Below are 13,350 nucleotides of genomic sequence, written 5' to 3'. Positions count from 1 at the left end.
CTGTGTTTTTTTAATGTACATACATTATTCTGGTTGTTACAGTTTACAGTTTAAATTGTTTAGGTAGTCTTCTTATCAACGTTCTTAATCTTGACAGTAACCAGGTTTCAATCCGAGCGGTTTCTGCTAGTAAAGTACATGTCGGATACATTTTTCCTTGACAGGCCAAATGTCGCTACAACAAAATTCACAAGGTGGGATCTCTTGTGTCTGTAAAAATGAATTCATGCGAGAAATGTGGGTGGAAACGCATCAGCGTGCAAATATTGCTATCATAGCCTTCATCTGTCAACTGGGAGTCGCTCGTTGACATGTTGTGTGTCCCATTAGGACTCGTCAGGAAAGCCGTTTATTAGGCTACAGACAAAATATGTTATGAGGAACTTCACAGGGTGGTGAAAGTTCAAAGTGATGCTCCTTTCCAATGAACACTGAGAGTCTTATTCTGGTGACACGATCAGAGAGGCTTGGCTGCCGTTTGACAAATACAAAGACTCTAGCTCTTTTGTCCATAATAATCTCATCATGTAGGCTATACGTGATCTTTAGCCATCAGCGCGCATATTTGCATGCCGTGGGCAAGAGCACACGTGTCATTACTGAGGTTGGTAGACTCAATATATTACACACAGTACAGTTGAAAATGCGATGGAAACCCATTTAACGGGTACATGAGAATTTAAACGCAAAGGGTATTTTTATGTGCACTACGTCGTCACGCCTTTCAGCAACAAGTCAATTTGATGGAAACACCGATGGGAAAATGTACATATTGTTTTTAAGCAGATTTTAACAACAGTCTCATGAAAATCTGTCGCCAATTGGATAGAAACCTCGCTGTCATTCTGAACGCAGGGTTGGTGAATAAACATTCCAACTGTTGCACGTCCTAACTCTGGCTGGATTCCAATAGGAATTACACATCACTTTGCAAACCAGTGTCTTTCAGCCCTGCTCTATCAATCAGGAGTTTCCCAACACGACTGCGTTAGGACAAAACTAAGCCATCAAAGTGAGGCCTGATGACACGTGTATTGTATTGTCATGGTAACCTTTTAATGACAGCATTTGCGTAGGGAAGCGTGTGGTGAAAGTCACAGGCCTTTCGATAACCATGTCTCTGTCACTAACAAATAGAGTGGTAATGGGTGGTAACGCTACAATTCACTCGAAAGGAAAGGCACCCTGGGGAATATGCAAATTAGGCTTGATATCATACAGTGTTAAAACCACACACCCCAACACCCTGAGTGTTAACAACACTGAAAGTGTAATTGGCAAATGGATTAACACTGTAAGAACTTAATTTTTTAACACAGCAGTGCACAGCACTGCTTAGTGTTGATTTCAAATTTGAACACTGCTAAAATGTTAATTTCCTAACGCCTAGAGTGTTAATCTGTCTACACTCTGCATTGTTAAATAAATCACACTTTAAAAAGTTTTAAAAACACTTTTGAAGAGGGACCTAGGATCACTACTCTTTCCATGTCATAGACCAGATGTCACCTGTTAAATCCACTTCAATCAGTGTAGATGAAGGGGAGGAGACAGGTCAAAGAAGGATTTTTTTTAAAGATTTGAGACTATCGAGACGTGGATTGTGTATGTGTGCTATTCAGAGGGTGAATTGGCAAGACAAAATATTGAACTGCCTTTGAATGGGGTATGGTGTAATTTCTCAAGGGACTTGTTGCAAGGGGCGGGTTGGATTTTGCCAGATTTCCTACAATTTACAAGGTTTGAATGAAAACCTTTTGCTTACTTACCACCCAAAACAAGAATCAAATCAAATCAAATTGTATTTGTCACACGCGCCGAATACAGGTGTAGGCCTGACAGTGAAATGCTTACTTACAAGCCCTTAACCAACAATGCAGTTTAAGAAAAATAAGTGTTTGGTAAAAAATAAATAAGTAAGAAATACAAATAAAAATAATTAAAGAGCAGCAGTAAAATAACAGTAGCAAGGCTATATACAGGGTACACCGGAACAGAGTCAATGTGCGGGGGCACAGGTTAGTCGAGGTAATTGAGGTAATATGTACATATAGGTAGAATGGGGCTCATTATGTACAGTAGCATGACAAGAACAGTACATACAGGCCTTTTATGTCAGTATAACTCCCTGTAAAAGTGACCTCCGGATGTCCCTCCCTGGCTAAACTAGAGGAGTAGAAACCAGTTTCCCCTGTCTCTCTCGCTCTCTCTCTCTCTCTTTCCCCCTTCCTTCCGCTCGCTCTCTGTCTCCACTTATCTTCCTCTCCCTTGCCACCTCTCTCTCTCCCCCTCACTCCCTGGATAAACTCTCTCATTTTCAATTTCAATTCAATTAAAATTTCAATTGAAGGGGCTTTATTGGCATGGGAAACTCTGTCTCTCTATTTCTCTCTGTCTCTGTCTCTCTGTCTATCTATTTCTCTCTGTCTCTGTCTCTATGTTTCTCTCTCTCTCTCTCCTCCCTGTCCGATGGGAGGACAAATTACCCTGGAGATCCCATTGACAAATTAGAGGTTTAGCTCTGTTAGCATGTTGAATATCTACCGAGGGAGAAGGACTATAGTGGCTTTGTAAAGGAAATCCAGGCCTGACATTAAATCCTATTTTATATAATGCTCCTTTCTATTGTTTGTCATTTTGAAACTAACAAGTTCAACCCGTGTTCTCTGTTGGTTACTCTGCATTTATTTCAGAGTTGAATTCACTGACCTGAAAGTCTAGACTCATCCAATTAGCCTAGGGTTTTAAAATATACCCCAGTTCCTCATTATATGCAGCAATTAGGCATGCAGTTATTTTGGCAACATTTTATCTATTCATTCGTTTTTGATCAAAGGCCGGAGTGGCATGGACTCTGTTGCCCGTGTCCATTACTTATGCTCTTGGCATTTCAGAAAAGGCAAAGTTTTCCCGTATGTGCTTTTAGTAAAGATTTCCTGTCAACGTTTAGGCAAACGAGTTCCCATGAATCCATAAGCGGCGGTCTCTAAACTTTTCTAATGGGCACAGCAGTAAATTATCCCTGGGTACAACGGTACTGACAAAGTCAGTCTGCTGGTGCACCGGGCTGCTCCGCCTGTGATTGACAGCCAGCGCTGAGCCTGGCCATGCTGTTCAGATGGATTTAGGCTCGTGGGACTGAGGCCTCTCTCTGTCTGGTCCAACCTGCTATCCTGTGCTGGAAATATAGACCTATTATATGCTTTTTATCTGGTGAAAGCCATCATTCCTATCACCTCTCTATATGGTTGCATTGGCCCAATACTTTATCATAGTACTGACACTGGAATAATTCTCCACTTTTACTTGAATTGGATTCCCTCCCCCACATACACACACACCTATTCACTCCACACCTGTGTTGATTCCTTTGACCAGGTATGATTAATCCTCAAACGCCTTCAGAATGAAGATCTGACTCCGAAGAGAAGGAGGATTTGACCCACAGAGGGCTTCAAGTAGACTGAAAATATAATCCCTTCTAAATTCTCCCTCTTTATTTCCCCTGCAGTTGATCGTTTTCAGGTTAAATGTTAATTGGGCGGGAGCCCAGAGCTTCTCTTCTTTTTAATGACTCCACCTTTCATTTCATCTTCTGCTTTGACAGCGCCTTAGCAGGTGGATTATTCCACTGGCGGAACGAGCTGATTTGCAGCTGAAGACACAGTTAAAAAGGTAAAGATAAAGCAATCAACAAATCTTTTGGAAGACATTTTCTAGACTAGGGCACTAAAACGGTATGGTGAAACTGGATGTTGTTTAGACGCTCGACTACAGTTACACCGACCCCGGGTTTTCACTTTCAGGCCGGTGATCATTCGTAGGCCATTTTATATGCAGCATGGATACTGAAATCAGTGGATATTCTTTTGAAATATGAACCACCAGCATAAAGCTTTGCTACAGAGCTACAGGATATGGTGTGTGTGTGTGTGTGTGTGTGTGTGTGTGTGTGTGCGTGCGTGCGTGCGAGCGAGCGAAAGAGAGAGGACAGCGAGAGAGAGAAAGGAAAAAATTGAGACAGAGAGGGAGTCAGGATGCGCAAACGTATTCATTATGACAGATGAAATGGGTTATTGGCATCCCGGGATGGCTGCTTGAATGTGGATGTCATTACAGTATGTGAACGCATTAGATCTAGGTCGCCCGTGGACTTAACCTAAGATCCTGCATCAGTGCTGCCTCACAGTGTTATAATGCATGGAAAACATAGGATGCTTGGCCTCTGGCTTCACGCCACGTACACTGGATTTGATTAAAAACACTGTGAATGTAATTTAGCCTCCTCTGTTCCTTCCTCCTCCCCCGTTCATTATACCTCATATATTGAACATAATCCATATTCCTTTCTTTCCTCCCACTGTCTTCTTTCCATCCATCCTTCTTTTGTTTGTTTTTTCTTTCATTCTCTGCTTCCTTACAGAACCATGCAAAACGTGGAGGTTCGTAACATAGGCACAGGTAGGCACAGCTAGTGGTCAGTAAAACTATGATCGCCTGGTATGGATGAAAAGCCAACGGAAGGATATGGATCACATAAAATCGAGGTGAAACACCCTATAGCAGTGATGTGCAGTCGGGGGAGCGCTCACCCGTGATAATCTAATATCATAAGCTGTTATGTAATGCTCAGAATCCCAACATTTACTCAAACCATCAAAACCTCAGAAAAGGCGCCAGGGTATGCCTCCCCCCCCCCCCCCCCCCCAATGTCCTCATCCATTCAAATCGTTGAAGAGCCATGCCGTTCCTGACTCCAGTTTCCGTTAATGGACACGGTCAGCTTTAGGGAACGAATTGATCGACCTGGTGTTGAATGAGCAGCAAAAACACGTGACCATCCACAATGGCAATGCTAAGGTAAAGGAAAACTGTGAGATTTTGAAGGACCTTATTAGAGCAACACGCTACTTCGGGAAACAGGAGTTAGCATTGCGCGGTAACGGCGAGCGTACAAGCTCATGTAACCGTGGCAACTATGTGGAGTTATTGCACGCTTTCACTGAAAGACAAAAAGGTTAAAGACGAGATGAATGCAGACGCGTTTGTCGCATTCGATGTAGATGAGGCCACAGATGTTACAAACAAACACCAGATATCTTAGACTTTGCTTGGCTGTGGCTAAAAGCAAAGTCAAGGAGGAGCTTTGGGGATGGCGTGAGTGATGACAAATGACCTGTGACCTTGGCGGATTATGTATTGGGAGTGTTGGGGAAGGACAGCCACGCCATCCTTGGCCCTCATGTCAATTGAGATTAAAAATGAATATATACGATTTCTACAAGGCTGTCATCGTGATTTGTTTAACACTTTTTTGGCTACTACATGATTCCATGTGTTATTTCATAGTTTTGATGTCTTCACTATTATTCTACAATGTAGAAAATAGTACAAATAAAGAAAAACCCTTGAATGAGTAGGTGTGTCCAAACTTTTGACTGGTACTGTATATGTGTGTGTAATAATATTTTCAAATAATAATACTTTCACGTGTGTAAATCCATTGTGAAAGGCTATGGAGTTTTCATTGCGAATTACTTGGATGAAATGTGTCCATATATTGTTTTTTTGTGTGCCACCTATCAGGTGTAACTGTGGATGCTACATCGGTCTGTGGCTGAGTTGAGCATTGTGCCATTTTGTCGGATGATATCAAATATGCCACCATCGGAGGCAATTGCTTGTGTATCTTCGCTACATTGGTATTGATTTCCGGCACCGACCAAGATGGCCGCCTCGCTTCGCGTTCCTTGGAAAATATGCAGTATTTTGTTTTTTTATGTGTTATTCCTTACATTGGTACCCCAGGTAATCTTAGGTTTCATTACATACAGTCTGGAGGAACTACTGAATATAAGAGCAACGTCAACTCACCATCGTTCCAACCAGGAATATGACTTTCCCGAAACGGATCCAGTGTTTTGCCTTCCACCCAATACAATGGATCTGATCCCAGCCGGCGACCCTATGTGATGCCGTAAAAGGGGCAAACGTAGCGGTCTCCTGGTCAGGCTTCGGAGACGGGCACATCGCGCTCCACTCCCTAGCATACTACTCGCCAATGTCCAGTCTCTTGACAATAAGGCTGATGAAATCCGAGCAAGGGTAACATTCCAGAGAGACATCAGAGATTGTAACGTTCTCTGCTTCACGGAAACATGGCAAACTCAAGAGACGCTAACGGAGTCGGTGCAGCCAGCTGGTTTCTTCACGCATCGCGCCGACAGAAACATACATCTTTCTGGTAAGAAGAGGGGCGGGGGGGTATGCCTTATGATTAACGAGACGTGGTGTGATCATAACAACATACAGGAACTCAAGTCATTCTGTTCACCTGATCTAGAACTCCTCACAATCAAATGTCGACCGCATTATCTACCAAGGGAATTCTCTTCGATTATAATCACAGCCGTATATATTCCCCCCCAAGCAGACACAACGATGGCCCTGAACGAACTTTATCTGACTCTTTGTAAACTGGAAACCACACACCCTGAGGCTGCATTCATCGTAGCTGGGGATTTTAACAAGGCCAATCTGAAAACCAAACTCCCTAAATTCTATCAGCATATCGATTGTGCTACCAGGGCTGGTAAAACCTAGGATCATTGTTATACTAACTTCTGCGACACATATAAGGCCCTCCCCCGCCCTCCTTTCGGAAAAGCTGACCACGACTCCATTTTGTTGCTTCCAGCCTACAAACAGAAACTAAAACAACAAGCTCCCTCGCTCAGGTCTGTTCAACGCTGGTCCGACCAATCTGATTCCACGCTTCAAGACTGCTTCGATCACGTGGATTGGGATATGTTCCGCATTGCGTCCAACAACAACATTGACGAATATACTGATTCGGTGAGCGAGTTCATTAGAAAGTGCATTGACAATGTCGTACCCACAGCAACGATTAAAACATTCCCAAACCAGAAACCGTGGATTGACGGCAGCATTCGCGTGAAACTGAAAGTGCGAACCACTGCTTTTAACCAGAGCAAGGTGACCGGAAACATGACCGAATATATAACATTGTAGCTATTCTCTCCGCAAGGCAATCAAACTAGCTAAGTCCCAGTACAGAGACAAAATAGAGTCGCAATTCAACAGCTCAGACACAAGAGGTATGTGGCAGGGTCTACAGTCAATCACGGATTACAAAAAGAAAACCAGCCCTGTCGCGGACCAGGATGTCTTGCTCCCAGACAGGCTTAATAACTTTTTGCTCGCTTTGAGGACAATACAGTGCCACTGACACGGCCCCCTACCAAAACCTGCGGGCTCTCCTTCACTGCAGCCGAGGTGAGTAAAACATTTAAACGTGTTAACCCTCGCAAGGCTGCAGGCCCAGACGGCATTCCCAGCCGCGTCCTCAGAGCATGCGCAGACCAGCTGGCTGGTGTGTTTACGGACATATTCAATCAATCCTTATCCCAGTCTGCTGTTCCCACATGCTTCAAGAGGGCAACCATTGTTGCTGTTCCCAAGAAAGCTAAGGTAACTGAGCTAAACGACTACCGCCCCGTAGCACTCACTTCCGTCATCATGAAGTGCTTTGAGAGACTAGTCAAGGACCATATCACCTCCACCCTACCGGACACCCTAGGCCTAGACCCACTCCAATTTGCTTACCGACCCAATAGGTCCACAGACGACGCAATCGCAACCACACTGCACACTGCCCTAACCCATCTGGACAAGAGGAATACCTATGTGAGAATGCTGTTCATCGACTACAGCTCAGCATTTAACACCATAGTAACCTCCAAACTCGTCATCAAGCTCGAGACCCTGGGTCTCGACCCCGCCCTGTGCAACTGGGTCCTGGACTTCCTGACGGGCCGCCCCCAGGTGGTGAGGGTAGGTAACAACATCTCCACCCCGCTGATCTCAACACTGGGGCCCCACAAGGGTGCGTTCTGAGCCCTCTCCTGTACTCCCTGTTTACCCACGACTGCATGGCTATGCACACCTCCAACTCAATCATCAAGTTTGCGGATGACACTACAGTGGTATGCTTGATTACCAACAACGACGAGACGGCCTACAGGGAGGAGGTGAGGGCCCTCGGAGTGTGGTGTCAGGAAAATAGCCTCACACTCAACGTCAACAAAACAAAGGAGATGATTGTGGACTTCAGGAAACAGCAGAGGGAGCACCCCCCTATCCACATCGACGGGTCAGTAGTGGAGAAGGTGGAAAGTTTTAAGTTCCTCGGTGTACACATCACGGACAAACTGAATTGGTCCACCCACACAGACAGTGTTGTGAAGAAGGTCTCTCATCCGGCAAAGCGTTAGACCCCCGAGCTTTCTGCGTCATCCTTAGTAGTCAGACATGGGGCTTTTGAAAGAGATGGACCTCTCCCAGACAGAGAGGCTGACAGATAGACAGCGCTGTGATTTAGTGTGGTCGTACAGTAGGTTGTCTGTTCAGTAATTGGTCCAGTGTGGCTTCACCTGGCTGGAGAGAGAGACTGGCTATCTAGCAACCAGCAGGACTAGGCTGACTGTCTCTGTCTGAACCAACAGGCAACCATTAAAAGCTCATTACCAACACTTCTGGAGAGGATTCAAATTGTCATGAAAGAGAGAGAATTTTTCTGTCATATATTAATTGAACTCTCGGAGAAGTACTTTGTTTGAAAGTTCTCGACTTCACAGAGGAGCAGACATTTGTCTGTTTCTTTCTAAACGAGTTCTGTTCAACCTTGCTTAATTGTTTAATTAAAACAATGGGGTTCCATTTCTAACGTTTTTCTTTTAATCTTAGCTGTTTATTTTAGAGGGAATGGAATGGTGGGCGGGTATCTGTTTTAATGCATGTTTGTTCTATTTTATTATTTGTGTTTTATGTTGGACCTGCCTTCTTGGCCTCGTCTCCCTTGAACAATAATATACAAAATAAATGTTTCTTCGCGTTAATGGTGAAGTTCCTGGTTTACTTCCAGATTCAAACCATACTTCCTGCTTCAGACTAAAAAAATGTAATAGTGTCATGTGCTAAGTCATTAGTGCGCCAATCTCACCCATTACTTTCCCGGTAGTAAGGTGGGATGGGGTTGTTGACAGCCCACAATAAAAGTGTATCTATCTGTGATGTATCACACCCCTCCCGGCTTAACATCTGCTCATCTCAACACCACATGGAAGGACGTCTTCAGGAAAAGGCATGTGGGCCAGGTCCAGAAACACCCCTAGACCCTACTACCTCCTCCCTAGGCACTTTATGTACATGCTTAATTGGTTGAACAGTTAGCAATATGTTTGTAGCTCAACCACTGATCGCTAACCCCCCCCCACCACCATATTGATCATACATACCTGCTCCTTTCATACCGGTGCCTAGGGTGTATTAGGTAGGGGGTATCGGTTGTTTCTGGCCAACAAGTAATAGGTTGACCCTGTACAACTGGTTCCCGCTGAGAAACAGCATGCTTCGTCCAGGGTGATTATTCACATGTAAGGATGTGTAGCTTCCAGCCAGCCAGCAAAAAGCTCATCTCAGGTAGGAGTGAGAACACCTGGACTAACGCGTGGCCTATCTCTATGAGATCTCATCTGTAGCTGCCCAGCGGGGTAGCCTGCCTCAGCCTCACACACTGTCAGCAAGGTTGGCTACGCCGGATTTCTTGGAAGGGAACACCGTAGGGGGCTAAATGTTCCATGTTCCAGCTCATCGCTGTTTTTTTGTTTTTCTCTATGTGACTTTTTCTCTATGTGACTTACTTAATGCTCCCTTTGACACTCCATTCTGAGCTGCCGGTAGCTAGCGCCATTAGTGCCATTTCAGTTGACCTTGGATTGGATTCAGGCTTGACAACACAATAGGACATCAAGGGAATGTACTTAATAAAAGTCAACTGTCCTTGAAAACCAACTTCTTCTTTTGAAAACGGCCTATGTGGCATCCATATGAGTCAGAAACATGTCAATTGACTACAAAGTGTAAATAGGATAATTGGTCAATGGTCAAAATACTATCTCTCCTGGAATTCACCTAACCACCATTGATAGTGTAATGTGTATACTGTATGTGTGTCTTGTATGTTGTAACGAGGTGCCAATGCACTATTCCTGGGCCCGAGTGAGTAATGACAACCAGTCAGTGCAATGCACATGTCCTTTGTGAATCAGGATCTCTGATTGGCTAAGTTTAACTGTGTATTTACTTTTGGCTTATGACTCTATGGTGAAAGTCTTTCTCTCTCTCTCCCTCCCTCTGTGATATAAAAGCCGGGTCGGATATAGGCGCTGAAGTCAGGCTCCTTCATGACCAGTATCTCTGATGAGAGGGGCCTGGAGCTGATCTACACTGCCATGCCCATCAGGCATTGGGAAAACCCTCAGAAGGGACAATGGGTGATTACTAATAAGACAGCACATCACAATAGTTTAGTAATATCACCCTTTCAATACATGTCACTCATGAACACTTCCTCGTTTTCTACAGATGGAGGACAGAAGAGATGCTTTTGAAATGGAGTCCTTTGACTGAAAGACAGGTTGATACTGATGTCTGAATTTTGGGAGAGACCTTAGTATTAGGGTACTCATGTCAGGGTACTCCTGTCATATGGAACACCACACAGAAAGGTATAATATTTGCACATTGTTATATTAGCAAAGGACTGCTTCCACGGAAGGACGGTATATTCTACATGGAACTGTTACACTTGAAACACTTTATTTAGAATATCTACAGAAGTTCAGCAATTTGCACCCTTCTCATATTACTCTGTCGTCTACTGGCCAACACAGAGCATTCTCTTGAGGAAGCTTGTAATTGGTCAGTAGTCTACAGAGTGGTATGAAAAGAGGGCCATCCTCCTGCATCTCACATCTGCCTGTAGTTATTGAACTCCGACTGCTGGACCCATGGGTTGAGGCAAACGCTTTCATATTCAGGAGGGTGTCATGCACTTACACACCTCCTGTCACCTGACTGCACCTGTCTATAACCTGTAATAAATAGATGTAAGGGACTTCATCATTCATTGGAGACTTGAAGACAGAACCTCACCCAGAGACCTGTGTGTTAGACAGCCAAATCCTTAGATTTGGAATAACAGAATACCATTCTAGTTCTGGTTAGTCAGTTGGAGTTGTACTCTACACACAACTCATTTGCTAGGTAAGTGTAGGCATACTGTCTTTATAATCAATATGATATTTACAGTATAACATGTTTTGTCTTTGTAAGACGAACACACTCATCGAATTTTATGTTGATAAATGTATCTACACTTAAAACTTCTACTTCATCATGTAACAGTAGAACTTTACGTCGTCCCCTCGCCCCGACACGGGAGCGAACCAGGGAACCTCTGCACACATCAACAACGGTCGCCCACGAAGCATCGTTACCCATCGCTCCACAAAGGCCGCGGCCCTTGCAGAGCAAGGGGCAACACTACATCTAGGTTTCAGAGCAAGTGACGTCACTGATTGAAACGCTAGTAGCGCGTACCCGCTAACTAGCTAGCTTTTCACATCGGTTACATTCACCCCCTTTTCAACCTCCTCCTTTTCTGCAGCAACCAGTGATCCGGGTCAACAGCATCAATGTAACAGTATAACTTTAAACCGTCCCCTCGCCCCGACCCGGGCGCGAACAAGGGACCTTCTGCACACATCAACAACAGTCACCCACGAAGCATCGTTACCCATCGCTCCACAAAGGCCGCGGCTCTTGCAGAGCAAGGGGCAACACTACATCTAGGTTTCAGAGCAAGTGACGTCACTGATTGAAACGCTAGTAGCGCGTACCCGCTAACTAGCTAGCCATTTCACATCCGTTACAATCACAATCCCGGATCCGGGAGGACCCCCATCAGTAAAAAAGCTGACTAGCATAGCCTAGCATAGCATCACAAGTAAATACTAGCATCTAAATATCATTAAATTGGAATACCTAGGATAGGATAAAGTAATCCTTCTAACCCCCCCTTAAAAGATTTAGATGCACTATTGTAAAGTGGTTGTTCCACTGGATATCATAAGGTGAATGCACCAATTTGTAAGTCGCTCTGGATAAGAGCGTCTGCTAAATTACTTAAATGTAAATGTAAATGTAATTAAATCACAAGTCCAAGACACCAGATGAAAGATACACATCTTGTGAATCCAGCCATCGTTTCTGATTTTTAAAATGTTTTACAGGGAAGACACAATATGTAAATCTATTAGCTAACCACGATAGCAAAAGACTCATCTTTTATTTTCCAACATTTTTTTCCTGCATAGGTAGTGTCACGTTCCTGACCTGTTTTCTGTTGTTTGGTATGTGTTTAATTGGTCAGGGCGTGAGTTTGGGTGGGTAGTCTATGTTATGTGTTTTCTATGTTGGGTTAATGGGTTGCCTGGTATGGCTCTCAATTAGAGGCAGGTGTTTGGCGTTTCCTCTGATTGAGAGTCATATTAAGGTAGGTTGTTCTCACTGTTTGTTTGTGGGTGATTGTTCCTGTGTCTGTGTATACCACATGGGACTGTTTCGTTTGTTCGTTCCTTAGGTAGTCTGTTCCTGTTCTTGCGTCTATGTGTAAGTTCGTTTGTTTCAGGTCTGTTGCCTTTGTTTATTGTTTTGTAGTTTGTTCTAGTGTTTTGTCAGTGTTTTGTCTGGTTGTAATAAATAGTTATGTATTCATCACCCGCTGCGCCTTGGTCCGTTCATACACCACAAGACGAACGCTACAGGTAGCTATCACAATTTCGACCAAATAAAGATATAAATAGCCACTAACCAAGAAACAACTTCATCAGATGACAGTCTGATAACATATTTATTGTATAGCATATGTTTTGTTAGAAAAATTTGCATATTTCAGGTAAAAATCATAGTTTGCCATTGCAGCCACCATCACAACTCTCACCAAAGCAACTAGAATAACTACAGAGACCATCGTGTATTACCTAAATACTCATCATAAAACATTTCTGAAAAATACACAGCGTACAGCAAATGAAAGACAAAGATCTTGTGAATCCAGCCAATATTTCAGATTTTTTAAGTGTTTTACAGCGAAAACACAATATAGCATTATATTAGCTTACTACAATAGTCAACCACACAACAGCATTGATTCATGCCAACAATAGCGATAACAAATAAACCAGCAAAATATATACATTTTTTCACTAACCTTCTCAAACTTCTTCAGATGACAGTCCTATAACATCATATTACACAATACATATAGAGTTTGTTCGAAAATGTGCATATTTAGCGGCACAAATCGTGGTTATACAATGAGAAAAGTAGCCAAGCTGCCAACAATATGTCGGGAGAAATCTTGGGAGAGGCACCTAATCTAATCAGTAACTAATCCTAAACTTGACTAAAAAATACAGGTTGGAC

Source organism: Salvelinus fontinalis, chromosome 39 (assembly GCF_029448725.1).
Source record: "Salvelinus fontinalis isolate EN_2023a chromosome 39, ASM2944872v1, whole genome shotgun sequence".
Classification (NCBI taxonomy): Eukaryota; Metazoa; Chordata; class Actinopteri; order Salmoniformes; family Salmonidae; genus Salvelinus; species Salvelinus fontinalis.
The sequence above is the reverse complement of the archived record's forward strand: the minus strand, read 5'-3'. Positions refer to the sequence as shown.